The 18,318-nt window shown below is 45.8% G+C and overlaps 2 protein-coding genes across 3 annotated transcripts in view; one reads left to right on the top strand and one right to left on the bottom strand.

Annotated features, from left to right (window-relative positions):
• LOC126414100 (mannosyl-oligosaccharide glucosidase) overlaps window positions 1–18,318 on the top strand; it is a 413,842-nt gene that overhangs the window by 232,127 nt on the left and 163,397 nt on the right. Inside the window, exon 1 of one of the 2 annotated variants that reach the window (XM_050083321.1) lies at window positions 14,633–14,702. The exons of the other annotated variant lie outside the window; for it this stretch is intronic. The gene's annotated coding sequence lies outside the window, so the exon portion shown is untranslated. Of the gene's footprint in view, window positions 1–14,632; window positions 14,703–18,318 lie in introns of those variants that run through there. 2 annotated transcript variants of the gene reach the window in all.
• LOC126414146 (protein neuralized) overlaps window positions 1–18,318 on the bottom strand; it is an 860,420-nt gene that overhangs the window by 735,237 nt on the left and 106,865 nt on the right. The window lies entirely within an intron of this gene.

Raw genomic sequence — 18,318 nt, 5'->3', positions numbered from 1 at the left:
TACAGTAGACCTTCCGCCATACATCGTATGATGGCTTGCGGAATATGTATGTTGTTGTATAATGGCGTGGTCATACCTAAACAATAACCGCAACAAGAATAGATAGAGTCTGGTTTAGGGAACAAAAAATGGTTCAAATGGCTCTGAGCACTATGGGACTTAACATTGTGGTCATCAGTCCCCTAAAACTTAGAACTACTTAAACCTAACTAACCTAAGGACATCACACACATCCATGCCCGAGGCAGGATTCGAATCTGCGACCTTGGCGGACACGCGGTTCCAGACTGAAGCGCCTAGAACCGCACGGCCACAGCGGCCGCCCTTCGGGAGAACACGAAGACAAGAGAACAACTCGTCGGCTTAAGTATTCTAATGAATCAAAATATATAAATTCGATTTTGCACGCCAATTCCATTGCTTTTCGCTTAGTATCGATCTGCATCGGATTGTTTTTCCAGTGTAATAAATATCCGCAATATTTTATTTCTTAGAAACAGCATTAATTTCCCTGTTATTCGTCTTTGTTTCTTCTTCTTGATGGATTACTACATCACTTATTAACGTTGAATATTAAATATTTTAACATACTCTTGTTTAGTTGCATTTGTCGTGTTGTAATTTCAGTGGTTTACAGATAATTCCTCCCAAATCTTTTTACAGTAATTCCGACATTCTTTCCCTTCGCCGGCTCATCAGTCATGAAATACGCCAACACGTAATATGGTGAAGTGTTCCACATTTGTGTAAGCCATTAACCCTGCTGTTCTGTTGCGGTGTGTATGACCCGAAAAGCAATATTGTTTTATTGTTATGTTTTTTATAAAATTATATATGTTTGTGGAAGTCGCTTACTTTTTCCACAACTAGAAAGCAGCCTGCTGTTCAAAAGTGTTTCTAATTGTTAAAAATAGTTTTCCCGAAATGGTAATTACCACGAACGTAGCGCTTGGATCAAGTTGACCCAAAGAAATCTTTCTACTTTGTTATCTGACTTCGAATATTCTTCTCTCTAAAGTTTAATTCCTTTTCCACATTTAATCTTTTTTTTTTTTTTGTTTGCTCAATGTACTGATTGAATAACATCGCGGATATGCTACAATCCTGTCTTACTCTGTTCTCAATCATTGTTTCCCTTTCTTGTCCTTCGACAGTTTGGATTCTACACAATTCGTAATAACTTTTTACTCTGTGCATGTTATCTCTGTCTTGAGAATTTCAAAAAATGTATCTCGGTCAACATTTTCAAAACCTTTCTCTTAAGCCACAGATGCTACAAACGAAGGTTTGTCTTTCTTCTGTCTGTTTTCTAGGATAAGTCGTAGGGATAGTATGACCACACCTAGTAGTTCTCCTTGAAATCGGCGCTTACAGTTTTTCCATTCTTCTGTAAGTAATTCGGGTCAGTATTTTCCAACCATGACTTATTACACTGGTGATTCAGTATTATTCACACCTATGAGCAACCGCCTTCTTTGGATAATTGACGATGGCCGAAGTGGAGCTATGTCTTCAGTGTGTCAAATATAATTAAATAATAATGAAAATTTGTTTTGTTTGTAATCTATGAAGATGAGAAACACAAAATCAAGTCGTATGCAGTGCGACTGCGTTGCCATTTAAATGTGGCACTTTCACAGTTTCCCCTCTTCCCCCTTCTCAACACTCACACAGCATGAAATGGGGATGGGGGCGATAAAGCAATGGCACGCGACCAAGACCACTGCTCGCCTGCTGAATTCCTGGCCATCCATGATGTAGTCAAACAATTTAAGTGGACAAAGAGGTATAAATGCCACCAACCTTCACGACCTATATCTGCGGCAGGGACAAGCATACAGTGAATAACACGAGAAAGAAGTTCAAATGGTTCTGAGCACTATGGGACTCAACTTCTGAGGTCATCAGTCCCCTAGAACTTAAAACTACTTAAACCCAACTAACCTAAGGACATCACACACATTCATGCCCGAGGCAGGATTCGAACCTGCGACCGTAGCGGTCGCGCGGTTCCAGAATGAAGCGCCTAGAACCGCTCGGCCACGCCTGCCGGCGAGAAAGAAGTAAGCCACACACTGTTCACTTGCATCCGGAGTACAAATGTAGATGTATGTTTTACGATTTTGATTGAATGTCTTTACGTAACTGCTAACTTCGATTGTACGTTAGTACTGCTGATAACCACCGCCAAAATTTAGTGGCCCATGGAAAAAGCACACTGTTTGTCCATACATTTATTTTTTTGTCATCAGTCTTCTGACTGGTTTGATGCGGCTCACCAAGACTTCCTCCTCTGTGCCGACTTTTTCATCTCAAGGAAGTACTTGCGTCAATCCCCTCAACTATTTCTTGGATCAGTTCCGATCTCTGTCTTCCTTTATAATTTTTATCCTCTACAGTTCCCTTAATACCACAGAAGTTATTCCGTGACATGTTAACACAAATCTTATCATTCTGTTCCTTCTTCTTGTCGATTTTTTCCATCTGATCCCTTCCTTGCCGATTCAGCGGAGATGTTCCTCATTCCTTATCAATTTACCTACTATTCAACATCTTTCAATAGCACCACAACTCAAATGCTTCGTTTCTCTACTTTTATGGGCTTCCCATACTTCATGGTCCACACCCATACAGTCTTGTGCTTCAAACGCACATTCTCAGACATTTCTTCCTCAAAATAAAGTCTATGTTTGATAACAGTAGACTTCTCTTGACGGAATGCCCTCTTCCCCTTTTTGTATCTTCTTTGTTCCCGCCATCCGCTATTTTGCTTTCAAGATAGCAGAAAGCCTTTGCTTTTCATCGTGAACGCTAATTTTGATGTAACAGCTAATCTCATCTCTGCTGCTAATCATTACGTTTTTCTTTCTTCGGTTTACTCTCAATCCATACTTTGTGCTCAATATACTGCTCATTCCATTAAATAGGTCCTGCAATTCTTGCTCACTTTGACTGAGGACAGCAATCTCATCAGCAAACCTTGTCATCCATAACCTTGCACCATGAATTTTAATATCAGTACGTACTGATAAAAAGAATGGTGCGAGTAGGTAATGTGTCCGCCAGCACTACTCCGCAGCACACGGCAATGTCCAACTAATCAATTTGTATACCTGAAGATGGGAATATAATTGTCTCGATTCAGGTCGTGTTTAATTTATTCTTGTTAGGAGCCCGTACTTCAGACAGAAGAAACGGAACCCTTTTGGGATCATTTTTATGTGAAGGCAACAAACACCGTTCTGGCTGTAGAAGGTTCATTAAAACCACGACCGGTTTCACGCCTGTTTAGGCGCATCATGAGGTGACGATGTGGACATTTGGCTACGGCTGCCCACAGTTCAAGTTAATATGTACAAAACTGGCCTCATACGATTGCTTTGTTGTCCATCCGTCTATCAGTATGCCTGTCTGTGCGAATGTTAAGACCCCCTTTTCTCAGTAACGGGTAAAGGTATCAACCCTGACATTTACATTAATTAATGAGAGCTACGGTCCACTGGCAGTCCTAAATAATTTAAGCTTCTAAGTCAATGCGATCAAAACATATTGGCATGCATGTCACATAATTTGATCCTTGTGAACTCACTGAGCAAAACCGTTATAGGAACTATCTATACACAAATTGGTCCTGATAGTCTAGCCGCCGGCCCGGTAGCTCAGCGTGTTCGGTCAGAGGGTTAGCTGCCCTCTGTAATAAAAATAAAAACTGAGTTAATCGATCAACGACGAACTTAAACGGGTGTCTTACGACTCTTATGACGTCCGCTCCGAGCAGACGCAATGAACGAAAGCGAACAAAATGAGATTAAAAAAAAAAGTGTTAAAGCACATTCCTGGAAACCGAAAGGTCGCGAGTTCGAATCTCGGTCGGATCATGACTGTTTTTCAGTCATCGTTAAAAAGGTAGCCTTCATCTCTCAAGGATGTGAGGAGCTGTCAGAAGCAACACATGGTTCGGATTGCATGTTAAGCTATAGATCCCCTTTCCCCGATTGGATATCTGGGGTTGGTTAGGAACATGCAAGCCGCCGAAGTGGCGCCAATACAAAGACTTGCACTTGTCCATTGAGCCGCATGTAATAATAATAATAATATGATTATATACGCACACAATTAAGTTTGTACAGAACTCCCAGAGCACGTGTACTTGGACTTCTCCACACCTCCTTTTCTATTTTTTTTTTTTTTTTTTTTTTTTTTTTTTTTTAATGAGAAAGACAAACAACAGAAACAGTTGGTTTATTCGTTAAATACCCTCCTTTTATACTGACGAGAGGAATGTTACGTCGGAATTAAACAAAAGACTGCGTCGAAATACCTGTCTTATACTGTTCTCCTCCAGTTCCTGGTAAGCACCGACATTAAGGCGACGTCTTCATTCGCACTTTCGTCGATATTCCGCAGCGTTTATTGCACGAGACAAATGGAACGGCTCAACGCAGCCAGTCTTTCCCGCGGCCGCGAGTTTGCTTCAAAATAATTACTAATGTTCGCGAGTAAATTCAAAAGGGGCGCCTGTGCCCCGCACTTCAGAAAAAAAAAATCCTATAAGCGTGCGAGAGGTTTAAAAACAAACGCGGCGCGCTTTGTCTGCGAGACGGACAGCGGCGCGCTCGGCGCAGAGCGGAAACCGACAGTGAAACAAAGCTCCATCTCGCTGAAAAGAAAGAAAAAGAGCCGCATCTCTTTCGGGCCATAAAGCCGAAAGAGCGCTTTTGATTCGTGAATATTTTACGCCAGGAAGCGAAAAGGCTCTCGTCTCGTAATGGCGGCTAAGGGAGGCACGGGTCCCCCTCCAATTTACGGAGCACCAGATGAGTGCGAACTGCCTGGATGCTCCTCCGCTGAAATGGATCCCGCAGTTTTACGGAAACTGTCCTTTTAGTCAATGGACGTTAAAGGTGAGCCGCGCAGGGTTGCAGATTCAGGGCTCTGACGATTCCTGCTGGCGCAATTCACTCTGGTCTCGCAGTTACAGCGCACGACACAGCTTATGGAAGCCATAAAACACCGCATATTTTATACAGGTTGCATTTTCGGGGAAATCTTTTACAGAACGAATGTTCAAAGTCTGCGAGGCTCGAGGACGTCATTTACTGCAGGAGTGTCTAACGTGGTGCTTCTGTGAATCGTTTAAGAGCATTTGGTGGTCAAAATCAGTTCTCCGTTAAAATAAAAATCACTGTTTAATCCGTCCACCTAGCAAACATATAAAATGTTTCTAGACAGTATACTATTTCAGTCACCGGGTGGTTACAATTAAAGTGCAGATGCTCACAGAAGTCCAGTGTGAGCTGTAACTATCGCATGGGAGCGAAACTTGATAGATACGCTAATGCGTTAATGCGGAACTGATTTACAAGGGAAAAAATTAGTTACGATTTTGGCCTCTGGAGCTGTGAATGCAAGAAATACATATAGAAATGTCTCCATACGTAATGGATTACGAAGGCGATGTGGGCATAAAAGGTCAACAAGTGAGACAGTTGTAACGTTGGTTTTATTATTACCCATTATGGCTCGTCAGATGACACCTTGAATGTCATGTAAACGGTGTACAGCGCCACATTTGCACCTAGTAGCCAAAACTGGAACTAATTTTTTCCAGCGTAAATCGGTTTCGTATTAACACATTAACATATGTACTAAATCCCGCTAACATGTTAGAGGCAACAAAAATTTGGTTTTCAGTATTTCAACTAATTATTGACCGAATTTAACAATTTAAAATGTTGTTATAATCTGATCATTAAGAGCTATAACCTTATGTGAAAGCTTTAGCACAGCAAGACTAATATTACAGTGTGAAATTGTGTGTATGTCTGAGGCGGCGAAACTTACAGCGCGCAAATTGCCCAGAATATATTCAGATAATATTTGTGAGTGAGATCACTTAATGTTAGTGTGGTAGTGTTTTTTTTAACGTACCGTCGACAACGAGGTCATCAGAGACGGAGCGCAAGCTCGGGTTAGGGAAGGATGGGGAAGGAAATCGGCCGTGCCCTTTCAAAGGAACCATCCCGGCATTTGCCTGAAACGATTTAGGGAAATCACGGAAAACCTAAATCAGGATGGCTGGAGACGGGATTGAACCGTCGTCCTCCCGAATGCGACTCCAGTGTGCTAACCACTGCGCCACCTCGCTCGGTCATCACTTATTTCAAACCTTCTAAACCTTTTCTTGCTGAAACCCTCCACGAAATGATTAAAGGATTACTACAATTTGACTATTCATGCAGTGAAACTTCAGCACCATGTGTAACGTTCAAATTTATTTCTAATTTACTACATACATAAATGAATATACCTGCAAAATTATATCATTGTACGAGACGTATTTCAGCAGCTACGATGTCATAAACAATGAGATGCGTGAATAACTAGCTTTTGCCTAAAACAGAGCACAAATTACCCAGACACATCCAGTGTTTGACGATGAGGGCGCTTAGCTACTTCCAACAAACGTTAAACATAACTGCAAACCTTTTCTAAAACTTCTCCCGCTTGTGTGAATTAACAGATGTATTAACTCAGATGCAAAGCAATTGGACGGTTGAAATGGTGTTATACATGGGAGTTCGATTCCTTAAAGAATCTGAGGTTGAGGGTTTACTACTACCATTCTGTTACGCAAGATTACAGTGTTGGAAAGTTGGAAAAGCAGTTTACCATCCAGGGTACGAGAAAGTCTTTAGAGCCGGAACACAAGCTCTAATTAGAAAAGCGTAGTGCAGGTAATCGTCCAACCATTCTAGCATTCCCCTTTAGTGTTTTAGGGAAACCGCGCAGTAATATTTATTTCTTTACAAGCTGAATGGCGGCTTTATGTGGGTATGTACTTACGTCAGTATCCTCTTCTTGCCCCCCCCCCCCCCCCCGCTGTCAGACTCTCCCCCCTCCACCCCAACCTTTCTCTGTATCTCCTCTTCCCTCTCACTGTCCATCTCCTCTTCCTCCTTTCTCTCTATCCTCCTCTTCTCCCCTCCCTCTGTCAGTCTCCTTCTCCTTCCTTTCTCTGTACAGTTCCTCCTTTACCTTTCTCTCTACATTTCTCCCTCCTCTCTATCTGCCCCTCTCCTCCTCTCCCCTGTCTGTCAGTTTCTCCACCTCTCCGTTCTTTCTCAATATTATCACCCTTACCCCAGTAAAAGGTTGCTAATTCTTACCATCATAGTATTTTTTTCAAACAGCAATTAATAAATTATACGTACCAAATTTGGTTGAAATTCGAAACAGGGGTTTAGGAGGAGCTTTTTACTCATGGATTTGCCCATGTATGTACATGTCACATATACTCATGTTCAAAAAACAGAACACAATGAACGACTGGAGATAGGACGTTCATATTCACAGGACATGTACAGCGGTATGTTCTGCAGAAATGATTATCATTTCACATCTCGATTCCGCATACGTCCTGTTGCCTAGCAGGTACAGGTGCATCATGGGCCCTGATAACTTGTTCCATGCGGGATGGCATCAACGTGTATCAGGTGTGAATGGCGTCCGGTGGTATAGCCATCCATACTGCATTCACCTGGTCCCAAAATTCATCTGTGGTGGTTGGCATTGGGTCACAGCACTGCACCTGTCGTTTCACCCTATCCCACACATTTTCGATTCACGACAAGTCTGGTGAGATGGCGGTTCAGGGAAAAACGCTGACAGTCTGTGACACCAAGAAAGCACATGTTTGTGCAGCAACATGTGGTCGTGCATTAAAATGGCGTCTAGGGTGTTGCGCAGATACGGTATGGCTACGGCTTGCAGGATGTCATTCACGTAGGTCACAACGGTCATAGTGCCCTCGACAAGCACTAACTTTGATAGCACCCCACATGAGTTGGCGCTGTATGTCTTGTGACTGCGGCAAACAGAACCTGGATTCGTCCGAAAACACAATCTGATGCCATTCCTGCGCCCAGTGACGTCGTTCCATACACCATTGCCGTCTAGCATCTTTTTACACATTCGTCAAAGGTAGGCGAAGAAATGGGCGACGCGCACGGTACCCGTACCGTAATAAACGGCGACGGACTGTCACTTCTGATAGTGTACGATGTGTTACACATTTCCACTGTTGCGCCAGAGCCGAAGAGGACGCAGATCCGTCCTGCAATGGCATGCGGATGAGGTGTCGATCTTCTCGGGGGATGGTTTGGGTGCTACGACCTGACCCATCCCGTCGTGTTCTACGGCCTTCTCTGAACCATTTCCGTGCACACCCGTTGCACCGCTGAAACACTTCGTCCCACACGAGCAGCAATTACCCGAATGGATGCATCACATTCGCGCATGCCAATAATGTGCCCTCTTTCAAACTCAATGATTTGACGGTAGGGTTCGCGCATATGTCTGCGAGGCATTCTGCACGTCTGCTGAAGTTATATTGATGCATTGATGATGATGATGAAGATGAGTCCCATACTTCTTTACAGAGCGTAGGGGAGCGACGCGGGAGAACCGCGCCGCCTTACTAGGCAAGGTCCTAGTGGAGGTGGTTTGCCATTGCCTTCCTCCGACCGTAATGAGGATGAATGATGATGATGAAGACGACACAACAACGCCCAGTCATCTCAAGGCAGAAAAAATTCCTGACCCCGAATTCCTTACCCCGCCGGGAATCGAACCCGGGACCCCGTGCTCGGGAAGCGAGAACGCTACCGCGAGACCACGAGCTGCTTGAGACCACGAGCTGCTTGATGCATTACCTTCTGCTTATAGCGACAACGGCAGCCGCACGCACACTTTATCGTAGGTGGTAGTCCGCCTCGATATCGATGCTGACCTTGTCCACGGGCCGACATGTTTGAAATGCTAATCATTTCCGCAGGACATACAATGTACAAGTCCTGTGGATAGGTACATCCTATCTCTTGTCGTTCAAGGTGTTCTGGTTTTTACTGAATACGGTGTATATTCAACATATTTCACACATTTGTACATATATTTCATCTTCATTTCTAGTGAATTTCGCCCTGCAGTTTCGTTTTCACGCTGCTCAACGTTTACGCAGGTACATGCAGTGGTATATGTGAATACTGATTGGGAAATGGCCGAGCGGTGTGGCCGAGCGGTTCTAGGCGCTGCAGTCTGGAACCGCGCGACCGCTACGGTCGCAGGTTCGAATCCTGCCTCGGGCATGGATGTGTGTGGTGTCCTTAGGTTAGTTAAGTTTAAGTAGTTCTAAGTTCTTGGGGACTGATGACCTCAGATGTTAAGCCCCATAGTGGTTAGAGCCATTTGAACCAGCTCCTTCTCTCCAAGCTCATGTTGGCACGTCAACTAGTGCACTGCGATTGGTCAGGTGTTTGAGACTATGAATCACGATGACTGCTCACGGCACCTTGTGGCCATAATTGGAATAGACGGTGGCGCTGTGACCCATGGAAATCATTCACCCCATAACCTCGACATCAATGCCACAAAGTTTGGTACTCTTACGGTAATTACACTACTGACCATTAAAATTGCTACACCAAGAAGAAATGCAGATGATAAACGGATATTCATTGGACAAATATATTATACTAGAACTGACATATGATTACATTTTCACGCAGTTTGGGTGCATAGATCCTGAGAAATCAGTACCCAGAACAACCACCTCTGGCCGTAATAACGGCCTTGATACGCCTGGGCATTGAGTCAAACAGAGCTTGGATGGCGTGTACAGGTACAGCTGCCCATGCAGCTTCAACACGATACCACAACTTAATCTAGAGTAGTGACTGGCGTATTGTGACGAGCCAGTTGCTAGGCCAAAATTGGCCAGACATTTTCAATTGGTGAGAGATCTGGAGAATGTGCTGGCCAGGGCAGCAGTCGAACATTTTCTGTATCCAGAAAGGCCCGTACAGGACTTGCAACATGCGGTCGTGCATTATCCTGCTGAAATGTAGGGTTTCGCAGAGATCGAATGAAGGGTAGAGCCACGGGTCGTAACACATCTGAAATGTAACTCCACTGTTCAAAGTTCCGCCAATGCGAACAAGAGGTGACGGAGACGTGTAACCAATGGCACCCCATACCATCACGCCAGGTGATACGCCAGTATGGCGATGACGAATACCGGCTTCCAATGTGCGTTCACCGCGATGTCACCAAACACGGATGCGACCATCATGAAGCTGTAAACAGAACCTGGATTCATCCGAAAAAATGGCGTTTTGCCATTCGTGCACCCAGGTTCGTCGTTGAGTACACCATCGTAGGCGCTCCTGTCTGTGATGCAGCGTCAAGGGTAACCGTAGCCATGGTCTCCGAGCTGATAGTCCATGCTGCTGCAAACGCCGTCGAACTGTTCGCGCAAATGGTTGTCGTCTTGCAAACGTCCCCATCTGTTGACTCAGGGATCGAGACGTGGCTGCACGATCCATTACAGCCATGCGGATAAGATGCCTGTCATCTCGACTCCTAGTGATACTAGGCCTTGGGATCCAGCACGGCGGTCCGTATTACCCTCCTGAACCCACCGATTCCATATTCTGCTAACAGTCATTGGATCTCGACCAACGCGAGCAGCAATGTCACGATACGATAAACAGCAGTCGCGATAGGCTACAATCCGACCTTTATCAAGGTCTGAAACGTGATGGTACGCATTTCTCCTCCTTACACGAGGCATCACAACAACGTTTCACCAAGCAACGCCGGTCAACTGCTGTTTGTGTGTGATAAATCGGTTGGAAACTTTCCTCATGTCAGCACTTTGTAGGTGTCGCCACCGGCGCCAACCTTGTGTGAATGCTCTGAAAAGCTAATCATTTGCATATCTCAGCATCTTCTTCCTGTCGGTTAAATTTCGCGTCTGTAGCACGTCATCTTCGTGGTGTAGCAATTTTAATGTCCAGTAGTGTAGTTTCCGTGTTACAACCTTTTAAATAGAGGAAGTTTAATTAAAACCACACGGTATGTGGAAATCGGTCTGACATCTCTGACAGTTAAAGACATTTACCGGTATTGTTGCCGCTACGATCGTAGGGTAGGCACTTCTAAAGAGAACTTAACTGTAGAGGTTGCGATAATAACTCAACTAATCCAATGCACATGAGCAATCCTGGTGTACAATGTCTTTAGTTGACTGCAGTCTGTGTTTACTAGTTGAAGTTCCAACGTCGATGAACCCTAACTAAATGGAGTTGCACGCAACTTACAGACATGATTTTGGTGTATGGGCAAGCGAATGGAAGCAGCAGAAAAGTGAAAATGTTTCACAGGAACAAATATCCGCGTAGAAGATATCTGGCTCACACCATGTTCCCAAAACTGTCCTAACGGTTAAGTGAAACAAGGCAACTGTAACCGCGGTACAACGACCGTGGTGGACGACGAACTACACGGACTCTCAACTTGAAAGACGCTGTGCTTGCTCGGGTGGATGGGGCGCCTGCAACCAGTTGCACGTGAAAAGAATGTTTCGAATATCAATGTTTGGCTAGTATTACGGGAAATGCATCTGCACTCCCACCGTCCGCAGACAGTGCATGCTTTGATCCTGCTGACTTCAGACCTGGCGTCGCGTTCAGCCAATGGTTCTTGCAGCGCCTTACAGTTGATTTTCCTGCGTATATATTTATCGTGGATGAAGCCTGTTTCACTACAGATGCAATGCTACTTAATCGTGTTTTGGCCGATGAGATTCCCCACCCTACAGGTGTCAAGAGCCACCAACACAGATTATCCGCCGACGTGTGGGCAGGCACAGTCAGTGATTACGTACTAAGCCCATTTCTTCTTCCTTCCCGCTTAAATGCACCGGTGTACAGAATGTTTTGGTGCCCAGGTTCCTGGAACATATCCCACTTGTTATTCGTCAACGGATGTGGTTCCAACTAGATGGAGCCGCACTTTACTTTGGACTGAGGGTTCCTGAACACCTGGTCAGACTTCCCCTGAACAGTGGATAGGCAGAGAAGGCCCTGTTTCGTGGCCAGCACGTTCACCTGATCTCACCACACTTGATTTCTTCTTGTGGGGCCATGTGAAAAGTCTTGTGTACGAGGGGTCTGTCGAGACTGAGGAGGATCTTCTAGCAAGAATTCTCGCTGGGAGCCACTTTAAACGACACTGGGGATACGACAGAACATGTGCGACGATATCATGCCTGCATTGACGCTCCGGGACGCCATTTTGAATAATTGTTGTAAACGCAGCAAGTTGAGAAACTTTTGCAGGTAAATGGAATTCATTATTACTGTACGGCAGACTTAGGATTTACGGCCTCTCTAACGTCAAGTTACGCTAGCCCATCACAGTGGTATTGGAGAATGTTAACCGGGAATTCTGTACGCCAGGTCGAGGTTTCAAAAGTTGGCGTCCTTAGATTGAGCGCTGCGCGAGGTTATGGCGAAACTTGTGGTAGAGTTTTGCTTATATCTTTCGTCTCTGTCGTTTCAGGTCTAGGGTCCGTTACTTGAAATTGATAACATTTATCCTTCTCAATCGCCTCTGAAAGATTGTATCATCATCACGGAATCACCCTGCAGATGTGAAATGTCATGTTGTTCCTTGTACAGGGTGTTCCACAGTTCATGCTACACGCTTTTAGAGATTGTGGAGGGGACTTGTATGTTGTATATTAACCGGGGACCTAGAAACGACGGAGAGGCTCCGTCCCCGCCGCAGCCTCCGTGGTCCACAACCCCACGACGACTACCGAAGTCCACTTCACCCCTCCGCCGCCCCACACCGAACCCAGGGTTATTGTGCAGAACGAAGGTGTCCCGACTGGAAGACGTTCGAAGCAATTGATCGGCGTCTTAGGGAGCACGGAACATTCCAGCCTATGACTCGCGACTGGGAAATACCTAGAACGACGAGGACACCTGCAAAAGACGAGGCAATACTTCGTGCAGTCGACGATAACCCTAATGTCAGCGTCAGAGAAGTTGCTGCTGTACAAGGTAACGTTGACCACGTCACTGTATGGAGAGTGCTACGGGAGAACCAGTTGTTTCCGTACCATGTACAGCGTGTGCAGGCACTATCAGCAGCTGATTGGCCTCCACGGATACACTTCTGCGAATGGTTCATCCAACAATGTGTCAATCCTCATTTCAGTGCAAATGTTCTCTTTACGGATTAGGCTTCATTCCAACGTGATCAAATTGTAAATTTTCACAATCAACATGTGTGGGCTGACGAGAATCCGCACGCAATTGTGCAATCACGTCATCAACACAGATTTTCTGTGAACGTTTGGGCAGGTATTGTTAGTTATGTCTTGATTGGGCCCCATGCTCTTCCACCTACGCTCAATGGAGCACGTTATCATGATTTCATACGGGATACTCTACCTGTGCTGCTAGAACATGTGCCTTTACAAGTGCGACACAACATGTGGTTCATGCACGATGGAGCTCCTGCACATTTCAGTCGAAGTATTCGTACGCTTCTCAACAACAGATTCGGTGACCGATGGATTGGCAGAGGCGGACCAATTCCATGGCCTCCACACTCTCCTGACCTCAACTCTCTTGACTTTCATTTATGGGGGCATTTGAAAGCTCTTGTCTACGCAACCCCGGTACCAAATGTAGAGCCTCTTCGTGCTCGTATTGTGGACGGCTGTGATACAATACGCCATTCTCCAGGGCTGCATCAGCGCATCAGGGATTCCATGCGACGGAGAGTGGATGCATGTATCCTCGCTAACGGAGGACATTTTGAACATTTCCTGTAACAAAGTGTTTGAAGTCACGCTGATACGTTCTGTTGCTGTGTGTTTCCACTCCATGATTAATGTGATTTGAAGAGAAGTAATAAAAGGAGCTCTAACATGGAAAGTAAGCGTTTCCGGACACATGTCCACACAACATATTTTCTTTCTTTGTGTGTGAGGAATGTTTCCTGAAAGTTTGGCCGTACCTTTTTGTAACACCCTGTATACATACATTTACAGGTGCCGGCACCTATAGATCTGAAGCTCTGTAGCGTCTTTGGATAACGTTTCCTATGTCAGACTTGATCTACTAAGGCCCCTCTACCACCTCTAGAAGTGTGTAACTTGAGTTGTGTAACACCCGGTAGACGTAGAGGTGAAGAAACGACAGGGTCTAAGCCTATTCTGCCCTCCTCTCCTCCTCTACACACACACACACACACACACACACACACACACACACACACACAGAGAGAGAGAGAGAGAGAGAGAGAGAGACGGGGGGGGGGGAGGGGGAGGGAGGGGTTTGGAGCGTACCGCTAGCAGTTGAGTGAGTACAGTAATACTGTTTCGCCCTTTCCGTGTCAGCCGCCTGGAATGACAAACGCAAAAGCTGGTGCGGCAGGCAGGCAGGCGGTGTGGCCGGGCCGCAAGGGGCACCAAATTGAAGCAGCCGTCGTGCCCCCTCCCCTCCCGGCCCTCCTCCTGCGGGATGCCGGAAGGAAGTGAGTTCGGTGGCAGCGGCGGTGCGGGCGCCTCTCTCTCCTTTATGTGTACAGGGAGGAAGCGGCCAGAAAGGCGAGCGCGGCGCAGAGGTGTTTGTTTCCGATGCCGCAGCTGTGCGCCCAGAGGCCGCCACAAAAGGCGAGACGCGAGCGGAACACTTCTGCTGCTGCTAGCTAAGCAAACAATCGCCGCCGACGCCGCGCGAGAATTACCGCCGAGCTGGTGCTGCCTCCCCTTCCTCCCTCACTCAGACGCACCCCTCTCCGCGAGGCAAGCGCGCAAATGGAGTTATTTACGACTGTCATCTGAGGTAAGCTACTTGTCACGTACAATCCTTTACTTCCATTTTAAGAGTGTCCATTTTGTCACCTCCGTAACTTTGAATCGACATGCGCAACAGAGGCCAAGTTTTCTTCTTCTTCTTCGTGTTTCACATCTACATTTACATCAACACTTAAAATGCCACCTGGCGGTGTGTGGCGGAGGGTACTTCTGGTACTACTAACTGAGCCCCTCTTCCTTTTTCATTCGCGAAGGGCGCGCGGGAATAATGATTGTCGGGAAGCCTCTGTATTAGCTCTAATTTCTCGAATTTTCTTGTTGTCATTTCGCGAGACATGTCAAGGGTTGGGGTTGTTTCGGGGAGAAGACCAGACAGCGAGGTCATCGGTCTCATCGGATTAGGGAAGGACGGGGAAGGAAGTCGGCCGTGCCCTTTCAAAGGAACCATCCCGGCATTTGCCTAGAGCGATTTAGGGAAATCACGGAAAACCTAAATCAGAATGGCCGGACGCGGGATTGAACCGTCGTCCTCCCGAATGCGAGTCCAGTGTGCTAGCCACTGCGCCACCTCGCTCGGTACGTGTTAAGGACGAAGTAATATACAGACCGATTTTTACCGGAAAGTAGTCTCCCGAAATTTCAATAATAAACCTCTCCGCAATGCACACTACCTCTCTTGTATCGTTTGCCACTGGAGTGCTGCTAACTACGATGGAGGAGGGGGGGGGGGCGGAGAACCACGGAGGAGGAGGAGGAGGGGGGAGGGCGGACCGGAGAAACACATGAGTGCTAAAAGGAATCCGTTAAACTTCGGTTATATCATAAATCAGTCTAATCTAAGGCCGTAAATTCATCTAAATACCTAGGAATTACAATTACGAACAACTTAAATTGGAAGAAACACATAGAAAATGTTGTGGGGGAGGTTAACCAAAAACTGAGTTTTATTGGCAGGACAGTTAGAAAATGTAACAGCTCTATTAAGGAGGCTGCCTAAACTACGTTTGTCCGTCTTCTTTCAGAATACTGCTAGGCGGTGTGGGATCCTTACCAGATAGGATTGACGGAGTACATCGAAAAAGTTCAAAGAAGGGCAGCACGTTTTGTATTATTGCGTAGTAGGGGAGAGAGCGTCACTGACATGATACAGGATTTGGGGTGGACATCATTAAAAGAAAGGCGTTTTTCGTTGCGGCGGTGTCTTCTCACGAAATTCCAATCACCAAATTTCTCCTCCGAATGCGAAAATATTGTGTTGACACCGACCTACGTAGGGAGAAACGATCACCATGATAAAATGAAGGAAAACAGAGCTCGCACGGAAAGATATAGGTGTTCGTTTTTCCGAGCACTGTTCGGCGATGGAATAATGGAGAATTTATGTAAAGGTGGTCCGATGATTCCTTTGCCAGGCTTTTAAGCGCGATTTGCAGAGTATTCATGTACATGGTGTAGATGAAACAAACAGGTTATTCATTTGAAGTGATAAAGGAAACCACGGCAAATAAGAAGAATGCTCGGAAGCAGACTTAAGCAACGCTTTCCCGAAGATGAATACATTGAATTACCAACGTGTTTTCTCAATCAATGTTTCATGACCTCGTATGGCAGGCAATTTAATTACAAAAACTGGAAACGTTCGCTTTATTCAGAACGTGTTTTACTTCCGTACGGAGCACAATATCACCCAACGCTAGTGTATATGGCAGCACAGAGAACAGTTGCGAATAGACGTTCATTGGAACAGACGGATCCAACATTCTGCTCACGTAAATTGCTCAAAATCTCTAATATTTCTTCTGAGTTAGTACTTGTCCCAGCATATGTATCTTAATGTTAGAGAAGAATGGATTTCCAGGCGCTTCGTATGGCACATTTGTTCAGTAACCAACAACAGAGTCACAGAAATGCCAAAACTGAATTGGTGCTACATTAAGTAGTTGTTCGTAGTTCTGCTGCAAACCTGCTTCGGATATGTTAAGAACATGTCTTCTTAGGGAGAATTAATGTCAATTGGGCATCACATAACGATCATAACGGATGTGCATTCGGCCAGTCACTTGTCAGCAGGCAGTATTAGGTAGTGAACGCGAGAGCAGTATGTCAACGAAGTAGTGACATAAACCGCAATGTAGTAACATCTCTGAATCAAGTGCTGAAGGATGTTTTGAAGAAGAGAAAGGTTTGTGCAAAGTCTGTCCCGCACATTGACTCAAGAACAAAAACGGCGCCACGTGGACGCCTGCCGTGACTTGATTAGAAAGTACAACACGGAAAGATCTTTTTCTGGAAAAAATCACCACGGGTGGCGAGACTTCCTGTTATCAGTATGAACCTACCACAAAACGACAGTGTGCAGTAAATCACATACAGTGTTAACGTTTTGACGACATAACCGATATTTAAGCCAATGTGACGAGCGAGTTGAACATCCCAAGAAGGGACTCTTCTGTTTTTCCACAAGTTTTATGATCGTTATACAGGCTGGTCGGAAATTCCCGTTACAGACTTCTAGGACATGTAGAGGGCAGTGAGTACATAACATTTTGAATAGGAACCCATGTCCAGAAATGTATCGTTTCCGTTCTACGACAGTTTCAGTGCGGATGATTATCTCATCCACACCCACGTGAGGAATGTACTTAGGCGTGACCCAGTACTATTATTGCAATCCATTTGAAAAGAATACTGACTCGTTCCGTTATTACTTACGCATTTGCATTACAACTTACACCTTACGGTTTACATTAGTCGACAACAACAAGAACCCAGCATCTACGGCACCAGCCGCAACGTACCGATGCATTACAACAGCGGCTCAATGTGGCGACCACCAAGGTTCTTACACACATTGTACCTCCGAAGCATGCTCTGGAACTCTCTCTTCATCTCACCTGGTGTCTTTTCAATGTCTTGTGCAGGGGCCAGAACTCGTGCCAGCAGATCTTCCTCTGTCTATACAGGTGTCTCATAAATTAGGCTCTTCACACAACCCCACAAGAAGTAGTCCACAGGGGTTCAACCCGGGACCGTGGCCGCAACGCGGTTGGACCACCACGGCCTATCCATCTTTCACCACACCGTCTGTCGAGATGTCTCCGGACAGCCAGTGAAAAGTGAGGTGGTGCTCCATCATGCTGAAACCACATTTCTTGACGGACATTCAATGGGACAGCTTCCAAGAATGGGTCCACTGTGTGTCGTAGGAAGACTAAGTATGCGGGACCCGTGAGCTTGGATGGAAGGAGGTATGGTCCGATCACATGACCGTCCAGAATACCTGCCCACACGTTAATTCTAAACCTGTCTTGAAATACCTGAACATGCGGTGGCATGACGGTTTTCTTTCGCCCAGAGCATTCAGAACACAATCACTTGTGTTCATCTGTGAGGAGAACTCGACGTGGAAACAGGGGCGCGTCGACGCAACGGTGCAGGAACCATGTGCAGAAGGCGACGCGTTGTGGAAAGTCTGGTGGACCCCCTTTGTAAGTTGTACGGATGTAATTGTTGCTCATGCAGGACGTCCAAGACGGTACTGTGACTAACAGCCATTGAACGCGCAATTGTTCGCGAACTCGTTGACGGGCTATCTTCAGTGCAACGCAGTACACCTTCTTCAAATTCTGGAGTGCGGCGTCGCC

The sequence above is a fragment of the Schistocerca serialis genome, chromosome 1 (assembly GCF_023864345.2).
Source record: "Schistocerca serialis cubense isolate TAMUIC-IGC-003099 chromosome 1, iqSchSeri2.2, whole genome shotgun sequence".
In the NCBI taxonomy this organism is placed as follows: Eukaryota; Metazoa; Arthropoda; class Insecta; order Orthoptera; family Acrididae; genus Schistocerca; species Schistocerca serialis.
Note: the sequence above shows the minus strand (reverse complement) of the source record. Positions and strands in the feature narration are given on the sequence as shown.